Here is a 7,903-nt window from a genome sequence, read left to right as displayed (position 1 = left end):
GTCAGGGTAGTCGGTTCGAGTCTGGAAGGTTTTCAGAATTAATTGAGACAGTTAGTCTCAAGGTTGGAAACCTAGGTAGAAAAAGTGATCGGGTGTTGACTTACATGTAAATGACTTCGGATTGGAATCTTGATAGTCCCATTAGCTCAGTTTGGTGATTTTAGACTTAGGAGCGTGTCCGCATAGTGATTTGGAGGTCCATAGTTGAATTAGGCTGGAAATGGCAAAAGTTGGAAATTTTGAAGTTTGATCAGGAGTGGACTTTGTGGTTACCATGCTCAAATTGGGGTTCCCAGAGTTGGAGTAGATCGGTGGTGTCATTTGTGACTTGTGTGCAAAATTTGAGGTTAATCGGACGTGATTTGATAGGTTTCAACATCGTTTGTAGAATTTGGATTTCCTTAGTTTCATTAGGATTGAATTGAGGTGCGCTTCATATTTTTGATGTTGTTTGATGTGATTTGAAGGCTCGAATAAGTTTTTACTGTGTTTTAAGACTTTTTGGTACATTTGGTTGAGGTCCCGGGGTCCTCGGGTTGATTTCAGATGGTTAACGGGTTGAATTTGGAGTTTGAAAGATTGCTGAAGCTGGGAGTCTTCTGGTGCAATTGCACCTGTGGAGCCTTGGTCGCAGGTGCGAGATCGGGAGTGCAGATGTGGCTAGGAGTGGAGGAAGACTATCGTCGCAGGTGTGAAGGATTTTCTGTAGCTACATAGTCGCAGATGCGGCATGATGGGTGCAGAAGAAGAGTTTGGCCTGTGGGGAAATTTGCGCATGGCGATGGGAATTCCGCACCTGCAATTGCGCAGATGCGAGGGAAGGATTGCAAAAGTGGAGGCCCAGTTCCATTGGTTTACCATATAAGCGGGAGGATTGTCTCTTCTGCGATGCTGCAGATACGGTTAAGTTTCCGCAGAAGCAAAAAGGCCGGATAAAACATTAAATTCAAGGGTTCACGATTTTTCTTCATTTTAAACATTTCAAGCTCGAGATTGGGCGAGTTTTGAGGGGGATTTCACAGAGATTCTTGAGGTAAGTGACTTGGGCCCATTCTTTTTAAATAATCTTGTTTCCCCCATTGAATTTCTGTCATGACCCAAATTTCATTAAAGGTCTTGATGGCGTCGGACACCACTGTCAGGCAAGCCAACCCCAAATAATCAATTTAGTTATTGTTTTAGTATTTTTAAAATCATGATTTTTCTTCAATTTAATAGTAATAGATGGACTTTACAGAATAAATAATAATGTTTTTAGCAATTTCAATACTGAATAACCCATAATTATTCCAAACCTGGTGTCACAAGTGCATGAGCGTTTACAAAGGAATAAAATAAAATATAATAACTGTCCGGAATAAAATTTGGACAGATAGGGAAATACCAATACTCTGAAAAAGACCCTGCTGGTTGTGGATCACACATAAGATGCAGCTCGTCTAAGTCCCCGTGTCAACCACACCGCTGCGTCCGCAAGGCCACTAAATATATATATGCTTGTACAACAAAATGTACAGCAAGTGTAGTATGAGTACGAAAACAACACGTACCCAGTAAGTATCTAGTCTAAGCTCGAAGAAGTAGTGACGAGAGGTAGACTTCGATACTTACTAGTGTTCTAATAATATCAGGTACAGTAAAGAAGTGAATAAATATAAAACAGAATAAATATATGAAGTAAAAATGTATAATACGTGGTACAATTCCCCTCTTTACAATTTTACTCAAGCTCTCAACTAGCAAGTTTCCCTCCGTAACCGGAGCATATATATATATATATATATATATATATATATAGATATAGATATAGTGGATATCATCAAGAGGTTGCTATAATTCAAATCGGGAAAAAAAACACTTAGATACATTGGCCTCTAGCCAAATGTTATGCACGATTCCATGAGAATAATATATATATATATATATATATATATATATATATATGATATGCCGAGGCATATGGCCCGATCCGACATAAAAATAAACTGTGCACTACCGAGGGTCGAATAACGCGAACCATAGATGCATCTATTAACCTGCCGAGGCGAACGACTCGCTCCCATGAGAGTGTGGTACATAAATCCTACCGAGGCGAATGGACCGATCTCATAAGAGTAGTAGAATGAAATACCCCGCTCACAAATCATACATGCGACGCGGCCAAATATAAATTTAACATTAAAATCATATCTCCTTCTTGGTTCTTTTCAAAATAAGGGAAATTCAGCTTGTAGCTTTTTAAGGAAATTGCCCCCCGCTCGCGAATCATTCATTCGGCGGTTACTCATAGATTTCTTAAGCTATTATAATATTTCTCAATTCTTTTCGAAAATACAAAGATTAATGGAAACTGTTAAAATCTTAAATTCATAAATTCAAATTCCTTTAAACACAATTATTACGCAACATTAATCTTGTTTCTTCTCAAGACAAACAATAAACACAAATTAACAACAATATCAACAAGGCATGATGTGAGCCTAAAACTACCCGGACATAGGCATAGCTAGTAGCTACGTACAGACTCTTGTCACCTCGTGCGTATGTAGCCCCCCCCCAACAATAGGAGCACATAATAATTTAGTTCACCTATGGGATTTATTTCCTCAAGGTTAGAAAAGAGACTTACCTCGCTCTGAAGTTCCATATCCGGCTTCCAAGTCTTTCCGACGACTCAAACCGATGCTCGACGCTCCGAAACTAGCCAATAATTATGCAAACCCATGAATATACGCTCGAAGACTCATAACAATTCAATTTACAACAAATTGCCAACTCCGCTGGAAAAATCGATAAAATCACCCTCGGGCGCACGTGCCTGAATTCTTAAATTTTTCAAAGATAAACTTTGCCAATATCCGCACAAACTCAAATATATAATTTGTTTCCAATTCCATGCCCAAATTCATGGTCAAAATTCAAAAAATACCAAATTTTAGGTTTTCTACCAAAACCCCACAATTTCCACTAATTGTTATGTTCAAATCTATATATAATCATGTTTTTAACTCAAAACTAGTATAAACCACTTACCTCATGCTTGGTGATGAGAATGGCACTCCCAAGTTGCTCCCAAAATCGACTCCCATGAAAGATTTGAGATGAAATGAGCCAAAACTCGTCTTTTAAATAAACGCACTGCCCAACGATTCTTCACACCTGCTGTCACTTTACCGCTTATGCGGTTCCGCAGGTGCGGACAATATACTGCTTCTGCAGTCCTTGGCTCCCAACCCATTTCCGCTTCTGTGCCTTCTCTTCCGCAGGTACGGTCTCGCTTCTGCAGCGAGATGACCACATTTGCGGTCCCAGCACTCCCAGCCAAAATCGCTTTTGTGACCCTCATGGCCGCTTCTGCGGCTCCGCACCTGCAGCCAAAACCTCGCAGGTGCGGTTATACCACGTGACAGCAACCCTCAACCTTTCTTCCAAGTCAAACTCGATCCGTTTACCATCCGGATCCCATCCGAATCCCTCAGGACCTTAACCAAATATACTAACACGTCCAAATCGCATTACGAACTTAGTCGTACCTCCAAATCCAATCAAACAACATCGAAATCACGAATCACAACCCAATTCAAGCTTAATGAACTTTAGAACTTCAAACTTCAACATTCGATGGCGAAACCTATCAAATCTCGTCTGATTGACCTCAAATTTTGCACACAGTCATATTCGACAATACAGACCTATTCCAACTTTCGGAATCATAATCCGACCCCGATATCAAAAGTCTACTTCTGGTCAAACATCTCAAAAAACCTTGAAATTACTAACTTTAGCCAAATTACTCCAAAATGACCCACGGATAGGGATGGCAATGGGGCGGTGAGGGGCGGGCGGGTTTGAACGTTGGCGGGTCGGTGCAGGTTTGAGAATTTGCGGTTCAGGGCAGGGAGGGTTCAATTTTTAAATAAAATAAATAATGCGGGGCGGGGTGGGTCGCGGGTGGGGATTTAATTTTTTAAGCTAATAGACATAAAGGCTAAATATTAAAACCCTAGCCCAAATTTCTTTCTCTTAGTCTCTTACGGCTCATCTCTCTCGGACTCTCCTTGGTCCTCTCTTAGTCTTGCTCGATAATCAGAGAAAATTAGAATATCTTTCAATTGTGAAGGTCATTATTCTGTGGTTTATCAAGGATTGTGAGTCCTTTTTCCTCTCTTAATTCTACTTCTCACTGTAGCTCCATTTTCTGGTTCTAGTTATTTTGAATTAAGTTTTTGGGCTTTATCTATGTTGTGGAATTCCTATTTCATTTTGGTCTAAACTTTGCATTTTCAATTTTTCTATGAGAAATTTTATCAAACACATTATGGGCATTAGTGATAAAGACCTATATTTCTTGCTCTTTAAGTCTATGTAGAGAAGGCCAAAGGTAAATATGATTCCAAGTAGACCATTTGTGTAAAGCCAATGGAATTGTATATTTCTCTGAACTTGGGTCATCGGAATTAGGAATGTGAAACTCGTTCACTAATCCAACATGTTTCTGTTCATTGCAGCGGCATTCTGACGGTGCTGCTGTCTTATGATCTAACGGTTTTAATTACCATTGGGTTCTATTCCATCTGAGTCTTTGTGTCCAACAAACATCTTTTAGTCATACTAAACTTTGAAAATGTCTTGACTGATATAAAATCATCTATTTATGATATTATCGACTCATTTCTTGGAAGTCAGTTTTTTTCCTCTGCTTGACAACTTTCAAACAATTCTGCACATGCTCATAATCTATTTCCTGACAGCTTAGAAGCATGTTTAACCTCATTTGTTTTATTACATTTCATTTTCAGCATATTACTATTTTATAAGTGTTGTTTGTGTAGCTTTAGTCTCTTTTATACCATAGAATGTCTCAATCTTATTAGACCATCCTTCATGCATCTAACAAGTTTGTGTGAGAAACCAAATGAACCTCTTGGGACTAATATCAAGAATAAAATGTTTCGAAGCTTGTTCTTTATTCCTTCTTTGGATTCTTTCATATTGCCTTGTTTCTGTCATAAATTGCTTTGGGCGCATATATAGTTTCTGTCATAAATTGCTTAATTGACTCCTTTTATTTTCCATGTGCACTTAGAAATATCCCATAATATTAATTTAGCTTATTTTTTGTAGAAAATTATGGAGTCTCAAAATTAAGAGAATCTGGTTGGTTCATCTTCAAGTACTTTTCTTATAGAGAGTGAGAGTCAATTGCCTATGCAAGTCGATGAAGTTACTACTGAAGTTATTGATAAAACTGGGAAAAGAAACTTATTTCTGACACATGGAATCATTTTAAACTGGTGATGGTTAATCGTTTTTGTTTTGGTGTTTGTAAGTATTGTAAAACTCATATCAAATCAACAAGAAATTGTGGGACATCGTCCATGTTAGATCATATTCATAGTCGATGTCGCAAAAAGCCAAGTAATTTAGACACTGAGGGTAGTTCGGGGTTGATGGTAGCTAACGACACTATTTTGATCAAGATGTTTCACGCAGAGAACTTGCTTATGCTATCATTTTGCACGAGTATCCATTGTCCATTGTTGATCATGTAGGATTTAGGAAGTTTGTTTCTAGTCTCCAACCGTTGTTCAAAATGGTGTCTAGGAACACAATCAAGAATGATATACTGAAGATTTTTGACAATTTGAAATAAAAAACTTCTATGTTATTGAAAAAACTCACAAGTAAAATTGCAATAACAACTGATATGTGGACTTCGGACAATACCAAAAAGGGTTCATGGCTATTACAACACATTTTATTGATGATTCATAGAGACTTCAAAGCCATATTCTTAGATTTGTTTATGTTCATGCTCCACATGATAAGGATACATTGTGTAGTGCGTTGCTTAATTGCTTGTTAGAGTGGAATCTTGAAAGAAGAATTTCAACAATTACAGTTGATAATTGTAGCACAAACAATGCTATGATGAAAACCTTGCTAGATGAGAAACTTTGTAAAAGGGATTTATTGTTGATGGGTCGAATGTTACATGTGTGATGTGCCACACATATATTGAATTTTATTGTGCAAGAAGGACTAAAGGTGATACAAGATAGTATTAATAATGTGCGTGACATTTTCTTATATTGGATAGAGTCTTCAGGAAGAATCGAAAGGTTTTCAAATGCTGCACGATTGCTATATATTTCTTGTAACAAAAACTTAGAGTATATTTCCCTACTCGGTGGAACTCAACATATATAATGTTGAGAACAACCCTAGAAACAAATATGTGTTTATGAAGTTAAGCCTAAGTGACCGTATTTATCATTGTTTTCAACCCGAAGGGCAATGGAGTGCAGCAAAAGAAGTTTGTGATAAATTAAAGCTTTCCTACCATATCACTGAAGAATTCTCAAGGACTCAATATCCCACTTCTACTCAATACTTTTCTAAAGTTTGTGATATTACGCTAGAATTCGAAGCTTGATGAAAAGTTTAAATCCTTTGATTAGCTCTATGGCATCATCAATGTTGTTGAAATTTAAGAAATATTGGGATGAAGTGCATATTTTGATGGGTGTAGCTGCTATCTTTTATCCAAGGTATAAGATGAGGTTGGTAGAGTTCTATCTCACATATTTATGGTGGAGAAGCTGCTTCAAACAAAATTCAAGAAGTTCGAAACTATTGTGTTGATCTCTTTCAAGAATATAAGAGTCGAGGAGTTGAGTCATCCCAAGCATTTAGTTCTAGTGAAGTTGTTGGTCATGTTGAGGGTGACCGACTGTCTAGTTTTGATAGGTTTGTTGCGTTGAGTAGCTTGAACGTGGACACAAGATCGGAATTGGATTCTTATTTAGAAGACAATGTGCTACCCCGCACACCATCATTTGACACTTTAAGTTGGTGGAAGATAAACGGATTAAAATTTCCTACTTTACAAAAAATGGCTCGTGACCTCTTAGCTATTCCTGTCTCTACCGTTGCTTCAGAATCTGCATTTAGTACTAGTGGGAGATTGATTAGTTCGCATCGTAGTAGACTTCATCCTTCTACTTTGGAGGCTTTAATGTGTCCTCGCACTTGATTTTGGAAAGAAATAAATGGTAAGTGATTTTTTCAATGACTTATAATGTTAATAGTGATTTTCAATTTTAATACTATATATGTTTCTTTTTAGGGTTGGCTTCAATGGTCGACAAAGTTTCATATCCAACATTACTTGATGAAGAGGAAGAGCCGGATTCAAGTGGTCGAGAAAAGAGGAAGAGAATGTCATTTGTTGATTTTGTTGAGTATAGACCATTAGACCTTGCTGATAGCTTTGTAGTTTGTTAAAGCTACTGCTCCTATGCTTTTTGAGATGTGTTTTTGCTTCAACACTATGTTCTATGGTCCAGCGTTGTTGGTTCTGGCATTGAGTTCTGATTCAGTATCCATTGCTTCAGTATCTCCTTCATTCTGCAGCAGAATGTTTGCTCCTTGCTTTTATTGCAATATTTGATGCTTGATTGAATACAGAAATTGAAATCCCACAGTAGCCTGCTCAATGGGACCGATGTCGACAAATGTAAAGTTTATTCTAATGTTTCTAAACCTGTTTTGCTTAATGTTCAGCCCAGTTATGCTTTGCTTTTTCCTGGTTTTATTGTGGTGGAGATGCCTTGATGCCATTTATGTTAAGTATAAGGGGGAATGACCTACTAAAAGACAGACCAACTAATGGCTTTTATGGTATCATGAGTTGGAGCTTGCTGTGTTTTTGTTTCTTTATTGAACTTTTGTATTCAGTGTTATAACTTCACCCATGTGGGATGATTGCATTATAGGTTTGTTTACCTTGAAAATGGTAATTAAAATTATATTTGATTTTGTAGTTCTAAAAATACGTGATTTATTTTAGTACTAGTTGTTAAGCAATAGATGCTAAGCGTGAGCTAAGAAGATGAGATAG

The 7,903-nt window shown here is 37.5% G+C and overlaps 1 long non-coding RNA gene across 1 annotated transcript; it reads left to right on the top strand.

Moving 5' to 3' along the window:
- The first annotated feature begins 4,016 nt into the window (after positions 1 to 4,016).
- Positions 4,017 to 7,586, top strand: LOC104232150 (uncharacterized). The gene is made up of 2 exons (XR_712262.1): positions 4,017 to 4,148; positions 7,130 to 7,586. It is a non-coding gene; the product is annotated as an uncharacterized lncRNA (long non-coding RNA).
- Positions 7,587 to 7,903: the final 317 nt, after the last annotated feature.

The sequence above is a fragment of the Nicotiana sylvestris genome, chromosome 11, assembly GCF_000393655.2.
Source record: "Nicotiana sylvestris chromosome 11, ASM39365v2, whole genome shotgun sequence".
NCBI classification, from domain to species: domain Eukaryota; kingdom Viridiplantae; phylum Streptophyta; class Magnoliopsida; order Solanales; family Solanaceae; genus Nicotiana; species Nicotiana sylvestris.
Note: the sequence above shows the minus strand (reverse complement) of the source record. Positions and strands in the feature narration are given on the sequence as shown.